We start from the raw sequence: 15809 nt of genomic DNA, 5'->3' as shown, positions 1-15809 counted from the left end.
AAACCAAAAAGTTGAAAATTATTAAAAATAGTTAAAACTGGTGCCCGTGGTCGGTTGTGAATCCCCATATTTGGATCATAATTAATTACAAACTTATTAATTACTTATCTAATTAATACTGACTTCGGTTCCAATTTGTAACATTTTTATGATTAGTCAAAGTTTGTCTTTAGAGTAATTTCCAAAAAAAAAAAAAGTTTGTCTTTGGATAATGTTTCTCCATTCAGTATTTTCTGCTTGGTTTTCAACTTCCTCGGGTTGGTGATTCTGTGTTATCTGTTGTAGCCAAGTAAGAAAGTCCCAAAAACTTCAAAAACAAATAAAGCAAAACAGGGTAAAATAAATTGTTTCTTTAAGGATCTCCGTGTTTCTAGATGACCATCTCAAAACATCGTCACACGTTTTAGCCTTTTAGGTGACAGATATTGCATTATCAACACATGTGAATGCAATAAGAATTCCTTCACTTTCATGAGGCAATCTGCCTCGTCATACGGATATATCATCATCCATTATCTATGTTGCATCTAAAATGAGATTTTTTTTTTTTTTTTTTTAAATAAAGAGGGGCTAAGCCCCGCATCTAAAATGAGATTTTGATGCTAACTTTTCAGCTACCTTTTTTTCCACCCTCTATGTTGCTTACATAACTAGCATCATTAAATTAAAATTTTGAATTTTTACAAAGCCATTCAATTTTCTTCGAAAAACAAGTTTCTTCTTATTCTTTTTCCAAATAATGCTAGCAATCTTAGTTGTGCACATGACAGTGACTTTTATTAAACAGCAATTGTCGTAAGGACTGCGACACCATAACAGCTAGTCATATTATTGGCTAATTATTATATGAAAATTTATTCAAAAGATGAATTTATTATTTATAATTTGATTAAATCATCCACGTTTTCTTTATTATTTGTATGAGGAAACCAAAATATCAAAAAAAATTTGCCACATGCTACAAACAATTCATTCAGCTATTTTTTGTCTTATTTTTCTGGCAATATCTTTTAAATGACTCCCATTTTAAATAAATTGACTCCACTTTGTTTTGTTTCATTTAATAAATACAAATAGAGTCATGCCTAATTGATTCTTGTTTAATTAGTCCAAGTAATTATGGGTTAATAAGAGTCCTGCGGTTGAGTCTCCTTTGAAGCATGCACTTCAAGTGTGCAGAAGATATATATGGTATGGCACATGTGAAAATACTGACACTCGAGGGAGGAAGTGAAATTCAGGATGTATGATCATTATTCAACTCTATGACAGAATTTGATGAGTCTCGCTAGCTTGACTAGGAAATTTGTTGTAATTACCCAATGAAATTCACCAGGTTATACTACTATGTGGTAGTCTAATTTTACTTGTGGGTTAATAGAACTTATATAGATGGATTGACGAATAAAAAGTTTTCACGAGAGGTTATATTGTAACTTCTTTTTTAGAGAAAAATGTTTCTACTTTTACTGCAAAAATAATTTATGTACCACACTCACATAAAAATAAATAGGTCCTACTAATATTTTTTATCTTCTCTCTTTATAATGAGATTCACTTTTATGTGAGTATGGTAGGAAATTTTTTTCTACAACAAAAGTAGAAACATTAAACATTTTTTTATTTTTATTTTTGAAATAAAGGGATACATGAATCTTTCACTCTTATTATGTAGTAAAAAAAATCTAACTATTTCCAAGTCTTTCAAACTGGAAATGACTAGATTAGAAAATTATTGTCATGAATACATAGTGATTTCAAGATATTACTAATGTATACAAGATGAAATAATCTCTTTACATGTTTTTATCTAAAAATTAGAACTGAATCTTTATACCAAAAAATATACTAGGAAAATAGGTGCATATACAACATCAAATTGAAAGTTATCTTTGAATAAAACTCTAATTTCAATTGTTGACTTTTATTAAGATTTTTTTAGAAAGTAAATTAATTAATTAAACAGATTGTATCAATATATGATATGGTTGCTATTTTAACACGTTTGTGTATGTGACGAAATATTTTCGTAGCATCATCAGTTAGTCTTCAATCTCTGTGAAAGGAATTTAGCTATTGTATCTAAGTCTTAGGTATAACTCAATTATTACTAACGTAATATTAAAAAAGTCATTCAAAGTGACCTATAAATAAGGGGTTTAAGTAATTTACATGAGGTTTATTAGAGTTAAATCTCAGTTCTATTATTGGATAAAAAATAGGGATATATTTTTCTTATGTTGTAGGAAAAAAATTATCTCATGTTGTAGAAATAAAAGTATAAGTGGGACCCACAGGTAAGAGGAGAGAGAAAAAAGAGTGGTGGGATCCAATTCCTTTTTGTATGTGTAAGAGAGTTGTTTATCTCATGTAAATGAGATAAACATAACCCTAAAAAATATTATGCAAAAATTATTTGCCGATAAACATGAGAAAACTCTTTTTCCTATAATGTAACGAACAAAGAATTATTAATTTTATGTGGGCTCTTCATAACTTTTTTTTTTGAAGTTACCTAACCCTAATTAAAGCTCTTCCTAACTAATACTAATAAACAAAGGTAGAAAGTTTAATTGATAAATAAGTGGAGAAATGAGAATATAAAGATTCAAATTTCACAATTTTATTTTTTTTACTTCCTTTCTCTCTCTGCAAATTTCCTAATGCTCTATGCAACAGAAAAATTGTGGGTAGTGTAGTAAAATATATAATATATAGACGTGTTTAAAATATCCAAAAAAAAAGTACACGTGTTTATGGGATGGACTAACAGCTGATAATACATACTATCCACAACAATTGGTCGGTATTATTACTACATTTCAAAACGCTACATCACTATTGACAAAAGAAACCTCAAATTAATTTTAATTGGGCACTACCGATTTGCCTTTTCATATATAAATCAAAAGCGTAAGTGCTTAAGTAAAGAAAGAGGATAAGTATTTTTATAGTGTATCAAACTTTCAGCATCATCACCTTAAAATATTAAATAATAGAGAGTAAAAATAATTTTGCATGTTTTTTTAAAGGAAAAATATTTTTCCAACCATAAAATATAAGGTTATATCCAAGAATCCCATAATTATGTCATTTTATGGATTAAGGAAATTAATTAATGATATTTTAGGAATTTTATTTATTTATTTATAAATTTTATCAAAATAATCTTAATTAATTTTTCTAATCCTCATAATGATGTAATTTTAAAATTATAAAGATAACTTTATCTTTTGTGATAAGAAAAACGATAAACGATTCTTTTAATAGTGTAATATAATAATGTACAGGTATTTCTGGCATAATCCAGCAGCTGATACTGCATTCTACATTAAATTATCAAATTGACGTATCGCTTTTGACAAATTACGACAAACGTATATAAGATTAATTCAAAACACGATTCATAATATTAGAAAAATTAGATTAAATCGCTTTGTCAGGTGGGACACGCTATTAGTTTTGACATTTTTTTTAATGGAAATCATTTTTTTATGTTGTTAGAAAAGAATTTTTTCTATATATATATATATATATATATATATATATATATATATATATATATATATGAGGCATGATCCTTTGACACCGGTGTCAAATCTGAATTTTGACACCTCATCTAGGAGCCATTAGATCAAAAAAGATCAATGGTGTCACATGCTTACAAATCAGAGTCGATGTTTTTTTTTCTTATGGCGCTCAGATGAGGTGTCAAAATTCAAATTTGACACCGGTGTCAAAGGATCCTGCATCTATATATATATATATATATATATATATATATATATATATATATTTCTCCTCAGACATTGTTGACTGACGTAGCGAACAGAAAAAAATGCGATTGGATTACATTATCATTTCATTTTAAAAAATTCTCTAAAAGAGAATGTTATATTTACAAACTACACTATGTCTGACCGGTAATAATAGGGGTGTTCATCAACTGATCCAAAACGATTCAAACCGCGATAATCGAACAGAAAAATCGATAACCGAATAAACCGAAAATCAAAATACTGAAAATCGAAAAAAAAACCCTACAAATTTTAGTTGGGTTGGATCGATTTTCGGATTGGTAGATGAAAACCGATCCAATCCAAATCGATTCCATATATTAATTTTCCTCTATCTACTTGAGTCTTTCCTCGTTCATAATCCAAAAATTTCTAAACCCAAGACCCATTAACCCATCAACTAAACTCAAAAAAAAATCTAGTCACATCTCATCAATAAAATTTCATCTATGTAGAGTTTCATATCTCATTGTCCAAAAAAAAATTATATTATCGTTTACTGATGCTTTTGTATTTAAAAAAAAATTACAAAGCCAATATATACAAAAGGTGTTATCTTCACAATAATCATGAAACAAATTTTAGGATTTTCAAAAAATCGAAAACCGATCCAATCCAAACCGAAAAAAAATTGAATTGGATCGAATTGAATTTGAAAAAAAATCCAAACCGAAGGGATTGAATCAGATGATTTTTGCTTCCAAAACCGATCTAATCCAGACCACGAACACCCCTAGGTAATACACTCTTGAGTAGAGCATTACTGGTCAAACATAATGTAGTTTGTAAGTTTATAAAAAAATGTTTGCTAATATAACCCTACTTAGGGGTGTAAATAGTCTAGGCTTTGGCTTAAATAGGCCAGGTCTGAGTAAAAAATATTAGGAATGACTTGGCCTATTAGTCTATGTAGGCTCCAAATTACAAGTCTGACTTGACCTATATTAAAAAAATAAAAGTCTTGGCCTAGCCTGTTAGCTATTTAAGAATATTAAACATTCAACAATTAAAAAAATAATTAAAATAATATTATTTTATTATTTAAAATTATTAAAATAATAATTTTATTTATTATATTTTAAATAAATAATATGATATAGGCCGACCTGTAGGCTTATAGGCCTGACATATACAAAAAAAAGGCTATGGCCTATTTTTTAAATAATTTTTTTTAAACGCCTAAGCATGTTCTATTTTACTATTTATAATAGGTCAAACCTGACCTAATATAAGCTAGGCCGTAAGTCCTGTAGATCGATCTAACACATTTACACCACTAACCTACTCTCTCTCTCTAAAATGAGTTGGGTTGTATTTTTTTCTCACTTTCCAAATTCTCTAATCATTTCTCTCTGTAACAAACCCACCCATCGATCTCCACCTAAATAAATCATTTCATTATGTTAAATGCATATTTCATATTCAAGCACTTTTTTTTTTTTGCATTTGAATTAATAATATTTTTTTTGGATTCTCCTAGTTTATGATTTTTTATTATTATTTAAGTGAGTTCATCCACCAACCCGGAAAAATATGGGATAGGTTGGTATTTCTGCCCATTTATAAATAGGGTCAACTCACCTCATCATATTTTTTGTCGGGGTTAAAATGGATCAGATTAAGTCAATTCTAATACTATGCTTTAACTTTATATAATGAATTTAATATCAAGTATAAGTATTGAGGAGTACATTAAAATTTAACTTCCAGCTAATAATAACAAAATTAATTTGAAGGATCAATTAATTATTCAAATAATCAATTTACCATTCTGAATTACCATTACTGTTATGAGAATTATATTATTAATCATTCACCTACATTCTTGTACTGTTGGCGGTTAATTCTCCCTAAATTATATTCGTAATCTTGTAATATACATACCTAATTGCTGATAATAATAATAATAAAAAAATTATGTACATCAACAAACAAAAATATGGGTCAAACTAAAAAGATGTTCATAATATGTATATGCAAGTCATACTTTTATAATCTTAATCCATGCACCCTTCAGAATGAATACATTGAACATTCTTAAAAAAGTTTGGGAGTGTTTGGTATGAGTATTTGGTATGGAATGGTGGAAAAGTAGGGTGTGAAATACTTTTATAATCTCATTTACACAAAAGCAAAAAAATTTCCCACTTAACCTTTGGTATTCTTTTTCCTTGACCTTGGATTCTCAAAAAGTAACATTTGATTCACTTTCCCCCCCAAAAAAAAGCAACATTTGATATGATGACTCACTTGCCATATTCAAAAAATTAAGAGTATTTTGATAATTTTATTCACATTCTGATCAATATTTTACCATCAACCAAACATAAAATTAACCCAACTTTTCTTACAAAATTTTAACTAATCAAACACTTTTTTATAACTTATCCGGGATAAAAAAATTCCTACTAAATCCCTAACAATTTTTTTTTCTTGATAAAAAAAAAATCTTCTTATACCAAACGTCTCCTAATGAATTCCTCCTATTAGACATATGGGATAGATAATCATCCTGCTGTAATTGAATTAGAACTAAATATGCTTCCACGCACATTGATAGTTTATAGTCTCACCAGGATGAGAAATTAGACTCAGAGAAGGGCATGAAAAGTTGAAGCTCTCAAATGCATCACTGAGATTATAGAGTTGGGCCAGAACTGACCAGTCGCTAATTGGAATTGTAACCAACTAACCAACTCGTTGGTACATGCAGTATGAGTCGGCGTTAGGAGAAAAAAAGAGGGTTTTAATTTGACCAATATCGGGATTCGGGTGCAAACAAGAAGAAAAAAAAAAAAAAGAGAGGAAGAAGAATACATATTCGTCATTTTCCAAAGCATATGCGAAGTTGTGATAATTTGACCTACGTTTTAGTCGTGGTCCAACTCCCAAAGTGGTTTGGATTTTTCTCTTCTTTTTTTTCTGCATGCAAAAGCTCCAATCAATGTCAATCCTCATCCATCAACTATTTGAAACCCAGTTGCTGTTCAAACGTTAAGTTCATACTCTCTCCTACAAACAAACAAGGTCACACCATATGGCAAACCTGTGGTTAATTCATTAATTGGTTATGTGAATGCCGCGGGTTAAACATGTGGCTATATCTCCAAAACAAAAAAACATGTGGCTATCATTGCATTTTACTGACAATAATATATTCTTTTTTTTGTAATCTACTGACAATAATATATTCAGTTAAAACAATACGTAAGTGGTACTTCATTTTTTATTTTTTATTATTATATTTTTATTAATAATTATCAAATATTACTTTATCTGTTTTTGGAATATTTTTTGAAATGGATGATAAAAATTAGTATTTTATAACCCGACTCGAACCGGCCAAGTCGACCAGGATTTCGGCAACACAGTGCCTTTAATGGTTCGAGCTAGGCATCAGATCAGTTATTTATTCAAACCTGTTGACCCAAACCAAATACAGGTTCAATCGGATTGAAAATTGGGTTTAACCAATTTTATATTAAATTGTGTGAAATATATACATTTTACAAATCAGAAGACTTATCACTGGATATTTTTTATTTGTTTGACACAATGTTCATAATTTAATATTTATTATACATTATTTTGAAATTCGGTTAAACCTAATTGAATCACTAATCCAGTAATCCAATATCTCAGCCAAATTAATTTTCGATCCGAGTTTTGTGACAGAATTTGCTAGGCTAATTTTGCGAGGAAAATTTTATTGAAATCCCGTCGCTACACAGGTTTTTCTAGTAGTAATTCTTAGCCATGTATCTTGGTCCATCAGTGAAGCTTGATGGAATTACTATACGTTTGCCAATGACAGAAGCTTCGATCTCACCCCATGGAAAGCATCATTTACGCTATTGTAAATATCAGCTCTAAGCTTGGATTGGTTATATCAAATGAAATTTAAACGTTCAGACTCAATCATTGTGTACGCATCACCTAAAAATTGTTGGAATAACTTCCTAGATTGGAAAATGATTTACGATTCCCTCAGTATTTTCTGCAGTCTAAAGGAAAAATATTCCCTTATGCTTACAGTAGCCTTACTTCTTTTATTTGAATATTGAGCATATCTCAAACTAACATAATCTCCATACCCATCTTCACCAAAAAGAAACAACAAAGGATACTGCAGCCCGAGATAGAAAGGATGCTTAACATCTATAAGTTGCAAAGTTCAGGACCGAGTTTCTAGTATTATATCTCTATCACCAATGGAACTGACAATGTCTCCAACAACCAAAGCAGCAATTTCTGATGCAGTTGGAAGATTATAAGTTCTGCCATCTTTATCCCTCTTCCAAATTAGCCTCATTTTCAGTCCATTAAATCTTCTTCTTTGTAACGATCTCTTGCACAACGAAATAACTTTACGATGATGTTATTGTCATCCATCGTTTTTTGCACTGAGAAAACTATTACCGAATCTAAATTTTCAGATTTGTCACATGTCTTACAAAAAATACCATAACTATTTATGTACATTAAATATTTACAATTATTATTATGAATCAAAAGAAAACCAAGATGTATATATACGAAACTTACCCTAGAGAACTCATTCTATTCCCTATTTCATTGTCACTGTCATATATGTATAACTGTACAAACTTATGTGCTGTATTCTCCACTGGAAGAATACTTTCCACTAAATGATGTACTTGTCCACCAACTTTGAAAGCATAAGGAGTACTACCATTATTTACAGAACCATCAACTTTGCCTCCGAACGAAGTGAATGAGAAAATCATGTTGAAAGCCCTAATGTTACGTAAGAAATGCTTGCTTCTCTCATTAGCATTGTTGTGAAGTTGTACCAAAATGTCAGGTGTTGTTCTTAGAAGGGGAAGATCGACTTTGCCATTCATACAACATATTGTAAACTCTGGATTTTGAGGTTATCTATCCTTTCTATTTCTTTCATCGTACCATACCACGCTCCACAATGCACACAAGAGAAAGTGGCATCACCAATATCCTAATAATCTAACATACAATGAATAAAGCAAGCACTCTTATACATATGACACGAGTTTATAAGAATTACAAATTATTAAGGTTCATAGAATGTACCACAAATGAAAGTAATTAATGCAAGTTTATGGCACTATAAAAAATATAAATACTTTGACAACGAATTAAATAAATGAAGTATACTTAGTTGGGCAGAACAACTACCATTCATAGAACTATATATTTCCTTGCGAGTCATTATTTGTCAACTTCGCATATCTCTTTTCTAAGATTATCCTTCTCCTTAACAGTCTTGCGTCTTTTTTTGATTCGAGAGTTCAGCTTGCATAAATTCATGAAATATAATGAATTAACAACATTTTGTTTGACAAATCACTATATAACCAAATTGTGTAATAAGTAACATAGATAAGTTAAAAACTACCATTTGATATATTAGTAAGTGCTTCACCCATTCTGGATGGTGTAAACACAATGTTGTATGAAATATGCAGCAAGTTTTCATCTTGGGTAAAATGTATAGGCTTGGATGATTTTTTGAAATTAGGCCCTTGTATAGTCGCTTTTCGATGAGTTTCCTTACTCACAAGTAAAAGTAAAAACAATTTTATGTAATTATTTAAATGGATAGCCGCATATTATAGTGAATATATATATGGGTTTATCATTTCTCAAGTCACTTGAGATAATTTTATATCCGGTCAGGCCAAAACTACGTCATTTTGGGTGATAGAAGAATTATAAATAAACAAATAAAAATACCAAAACACCCATCATTAATTTATAACACCCAAATCGACGTAGTTTTTGTGTGACCGGATATAAAGTTACCTCAAGGTGACTTGAGAAATATTTTTTTCTTTCTTTCTTTCTCTCTCCCCCCCTCTCTCTCTCTATATATATATATATATATATATATATATATATATATATATATATATATATATATATTTTCAAGAGGCATTAATCAAAAGCATAAGAGTGGATGCACAAAATAGTATCTTATTCGTAGCAGTGAGTTTAATAAGTATGTTTTTTCTTTATGTACTAAATAAGCCTATAAATTCAAACTACAATCTCTAAAATAATTTAAGAGATTTATCATTAAATAAATTAGTTTTACCTATTATATGCAATCTTCATGTAAATTGTACTTTATGGAGCCGAAGTGATAAGAATAAGCTTTTGTCTTGGAATAAATATAAGCATTGTACTGATATATACCTATATAAAATAGAATATGCACCTATATCTTGAGAACTAATTGCGAATTATCTCTCAAAGCAATGGAGTGAGAATTATATTGTGAAACTAAAATATCAAATATCCAACTATGCAGACAACTTGGGGTGAAATTGTGTCGGGCCGACCTACAGGGTCCTATGGCCTAACCTATATTAGGTCGGGCTTGACCTATTACACATAGTCAAATAGAACAGGCCTAGGCTTTTAAAGAAACCTATTTAGAAAGTAAGTGATTGGCTTTTTTTTACATGTCGGACCTATAAGCTTATAGGCCGACCTATATCATGTTATTTATTTTAAATTAAATAAAATAATATTATTCATAGTAGCAATGTTGTCAATATCGCGATTAACATCGCGGGATCGTACGATCATGCGATTTTTTTCAACCCAGCAATCCAAATTGCAAGTGAGATCGTTCTCCACCAAGATCATGTGAGATCGACGAGTAAAATCGTTCAATCGCTGGAATCGTCCGATCTCACCATTTTAACGATCGTGAAAAAAACCCCACTGCTTGATATTAAAGACCGGAGATCAGGAAAAAAACCCACAGAAAAGAACCTTAGAAAGAGAAGAACAACTATCACAAGAAACAAAACTTTGTAAGATGGAGATGGAGAGGAGAGCTTCATCGCTCACAACCTTACACCAGTTTCATCACCCATCTTCTCACCGACACTCACCTTTGTCGTGCACGCCGTTGGAATCGACAACCAGACTAATATGGTCCATTCTCATCACCATCTTCTCTCAGACACTCACCTTTATTGTGGTTTCTCTTTGCCTCTGTTTGTGCTTCTCGGATTCAGAGGAGCACCGTGTTTTTGCACATTTTCCACTTTGTCGCTTATTCGCTACTAGACAATAGCTGTATATGTGAATACTTTCCACATCACTGCCTTATGTTAAAAAAGCTTATGCAACCACCAACCTTATGTTACAGCTGTATCAATTATGGATTATGTAATAAATTATTTTTTATTTTAAATAAAAAACTTAAGATAATATGATTATGTGATAAATTATTTAATTATTTATGTAATTTTAATATTTTATATGAACAGCTATGATTTTACGATCCGTGCCGATTTTACGATTTATGATTTTTTTATCCTTTCTCGATCTTAAAAACATTGCATAGTAGTACCAAATGGTGATAGCTCAATTGGTTCATATGAGCTAAGTAAGTGGTGGAAGGACCTATGTTCGTTCTCTCACCAATACTATCTTTAAGAGTTACATAAGATTTGTATCAATATCTACAATACTATAAAAAGCAACATTATTGATGACTATAGTTCTAACTTGGCTGAAGATACCATCCAAACGTTAATATATGACGAAGATTGACTACGTAATAGGTATGACTTGAAGAAAAAATAAAATGTATAAATTTAATCAATTGAAATTATTTTATAATTTAATTATATTTGATTAAATTTTAATAGAAATTTGGCTATATTTTTTATATAGTAGGAACCAACATCTTTGTATATGAGATTGCTTATATGAATCTATTAAATTGGAAGTTAAAAATTAACAAGTTAATGGGCTAAGAAAGGCCATTTTTTTGGTTTTTTTTTTATAAAGAGGTGAAACCAGGCTAACAGTTAGACTTGTACTAGGCTCGGACCAGGCCAAATTAAAATTTTTTGACATATGCTTAGGCTTTTCGGGATAAAGTTTGGCCCAACCCAACCCACTTTTATCCGCACAGACAACCACAATTTATGAAGCAAATAAAGAATTTTATAGCTTTTCATTTAAACACACATGTGTCTCTCTTAAAGTGCTAGGTTAAAAAATTGAATTGAAACCATTTGAAAATGTAATAGATAACCAAATACACAACAGACAAACCAGGGTGAAGTCACAAAGTTTTATTGTTGCACTCCTTCTCTTGTATTGAGAATTGTGAAGCATGAACATACGCATTTAAAAGGACAGGTTTTGTATGGAGACTGCAACTATAGATTAAAATAATGTCTATTGTTTTTTTAATTCAACTTGGGATAGAAAACTTCTGCTATTGCTGACTCATTTAGTTTCTATTTCTCATTTAGTTTTTGTTTCTCAATTAATTTTCGTTTGAAATATAGTTTCCATTTTAATTAGTTTACGGTTTTCATTTAGTTCCCATAAAAGGTATATACTATTATTTTTTTGAGCCTTTAATGGAATAGAAAACTTCTGTTATTGCTGACTCATTTAGTTTTTGTTTCTAATTTAGTTTCTGTTTCAAAATTAATTTTTGATTTTCATGAAGTTTTCATTTTCATTTATTTTACGTTTTTGTGCTATAATCCCATTAAGGATATATACTATTATCATTTAGTTTACGTTTCCAATTTAGTTTTCGTTTTCCAATTAATTTTTATTTGAAATATAGTTTTTGTTTTTATTTAGTTTACGGTTTTCATTTAGTTCCCATTAAAGATATATACTAATATTTATTTATTTATTTATTTATTATTATTAACCGGTTAAGTGTGAAAAGGAATCTAGTGCATGGGGTCTAAAGTAGACACATGGCATTTTTATTGTCACTATTATTGTTATTAACCGATTAAGTATGAAAAGAAATCTGGTTCATGGTGTCTGAAGCAGGAACGCATCATTTTTATCCTCTAGTGACTTTTCTCTTCTAGTTATATATAGATATAGATACAGACATAGATTTTCGTTTTTCATTTAATTTATTTTTGTTTTTCATTTAATTTACGTTTTTCATTTTGTTTACATTTTTCGCTTAGTTTCCGTTTCTCATTTAGTTTCCGCTTTCATTTAGTTTACTATTTTCATTTAGTTCCCATTAAGGGTATATATTATTATTCTTTTAAGCTAACTTGGGACCAACAACTTCTAATATTTCTGACTCATTAGTTTTCGTTCCTCAATATTTTCATTTAGGTTACTATTTTCGTTTAGTTCCCATTAAGGGTACATATTATTATTTTTTCTAAATTTATTATTATTATTGTTATTAACTGGTTAAGTGTGAAAATGAATCTGGTTCATGGGGTCTAAAGTAGACACACATGACATTTTTGTCCTCTAGTGATTTCTCTCTTCTAGTTATATATAGATAGATATTATCACTAATATCACTATCAGCATCTATCAGTGATATGACTAATTCATCATCCTCTTATTAACATAGTTACTTGTAGTGGTGTTCATCGACCGATTCAAACCGCGGTGACCGAATCGAAAAATCGATAACCGAATACACCGAAAATCGAAAACAAAAAAAAATCGCAAATTTTAATTGGATTGGATCGGTTTTCGGATTGATTGATGAAAATTGATCTAATCCAAACCGATCCAATATATTAATTCCCCTCTACCTTCTTGGACCTTTCCCCAATCATAGCCCAAAATTTTTTAAACCCAAAACCCATCAACTAAAACCAAGAAAAAGCCTAGTCACATCTCATCAACAAAATTATATCTGTGTAGAGCTTCATATCTCATTGCCCCACAAAAAAAAACTTTATTATCGTTTACTAATGCTTTTATATTTCAAAAAATAAAAATAAAAATTTACAAAGTCAATATATACAAAGGATGTTATTTGCTCAATATTCATGAATTTGTTTTTAGGATTTTCAAAAAATCGAAAATCGATTCAATCCAAATTGAAAAAAAATGGATTGGATTGGATCGGATGATTTTAAAAAAATCCAAAGTGAATGGATGATTACATGATCAAACCAAAGGGATTGGATCAGATGATTTTTGCTTTCAAAATCGATCAAATACAGACCGCGAACACCCATAGTTATTTTACTCATCTCTCATTTCTTGTTCAAATATCTTGATGTCTTCTCTCCTTATTATTCTTTATTTTTCCCTTATTAATAATATTTTTTTTCAGATTTTTTAAAATTTCAATTACAAATCAAATCTTTATTTTTTTGTATTAAATATTATAAATTTTAATTTAGTTTAATTTTTGTATCGTATAATACACATTTCGTATCATATCGCACGATACATATCTTATTCCATGATACAATATCGTATCGTATCGCACGATACCATATCGTATCACTCGACACAAACTCTTTTTTGATACATTCCACGATATATATCACTAGGCTTGTGAATCGTTTCGGGTATCGTACGATAATGATAACTATGGTCAAAATGAAAATTTGATTATTGATCTCTCTTTTCATTTTATTATTTAAAAAAAATCAATGCTACGTAAGGGGTTGTTTTTTCAAAAATATTAATTTAGTGTCCACAATGATAATTTTTTTCTTGACAATATGTTGTTGTTTATGTTGACACTTGACAAGAAATATTCCAAAATTATGTTTTATTTTTAACCACAGATAAAAATATTTTTATAATCAATATCATTATAATATATTGAAATTAGAGTGTAAATGACATAAAGTTGTCTTTGAATAAATTATTTTATTAGAAGTGTATTTTGAAAAGAAAAATATGTTGTTTTTGGAATTTTTATTTTTTAATAATTTTTATTTTTTTTGTTTTTAGAAGAATTTATAACGAAATTTCTGGAAAAGCATCATCCTTCTTTTACTGAAAATCTTAAAAAAAGATGAAAAAATAATCATGAATATTTTTTTTGGTATGATCATGAAATTATTATTATTAACAATAAATATAATATATTTGAATTTATAAAAATTTCAAAAAATGACGCAAGAAAAATTATAATTATTTATGATGTTATGTATATTTAACTTAATGAATTTTATACCAATATATATATTTTTGGTAATATAATACAAATATTTAATTCTATAAAAAAATATGCTAATTTAATGTCAATTTATCAGAACAATTTTTCTATAAGGATTTTTTGTAAATAAATTAGAAAAGAAAAGAAAAGTCAGTAATTAAATCTCTATTATTTATAATAAATTTTAGATTTTCAAGTTTGAAAAAATATAACAATGGATAAATGATAAGTTTCAGTTTTCTTGAGTTTGATTAATATTCTTGGTATATAAGATATTTTTATATAAAAAAAACTAACTTTTTTTATATGAGGTATTAAATCTTGATATCTTAATTCTATATTAAGTATCCATATTTATTACACAGAAATGAATTTAATTGATATTAAAAAAGTAACTTTTGTAATCCACATAAATACAAAAATTCTATAAAAAATCAAATACAAAATCAACTCAAGAAAACTATTTGCAGTAATTTGATTAACTTAATCAACTCAAGAAAATTGATTTGCAGTAATTTGATTTACTCAATCAAATCAGTAAAAATAATTTGTAGAACACATTTTTTATATCAAAATAAAAGGAACTTAAGAAATAAAGCAAAAGAGCTTGTATTATCTATATTATTATTAAAATAAAGTTTTTATACAAAATGTGGATACTTGGTTTTTGATTATGAAAAGATGAATACTTTGGGTGCACTGTAATAAATGTTTTTTTTACTACAATACTATACAATCGCTTCATGATAGTAAAAATAGTACATAACTCTGTTTTTTTTTTTTCAATTCGACAAGTTTTTTTTGACAAATCGATTGATTTTTTTCTCGTGCATCGCACGGGTAATATACTAATTTTTATATTAAAAAGTAACTTTTTTTATATAAGATAGTAAATCTTGATATTTTAAATCTATATTAAGTATCCATGTTTATTACACAGAAATGAATTTAATTACTATTAGGAAAAGTAACTTTTGTAATCCACACAAATACAAAAAATCTATAAAAAAACAAATACAAAATCAACTAAAGAAAACTATTTGCAGAAAATTGATTTGCAGTAATTTGATTTACTC

Source organism: Gastrolobium bilobum, unplaced genomic scaffold, assembly GCF_033153095.1.
Source record: "Gastrolobium bilobum isolate Gb01-03AN ecotype WA unplaced genomic scaffold, APGP_CSIRO_Gbil_v1 utg500, whole genome shotgun sequence".
In the NCBI taxonomy this organism is placed as follows: domain Eukaryota; kingdom Viridiplantae; phylum Streptophyta; class Magnoliopsida; order Fabales; family Fabaceae; genus Gastrolobium; species Gastrolobium bilobum.
This window is presented reverse-complemented; position numbering follows the sequence as displayed.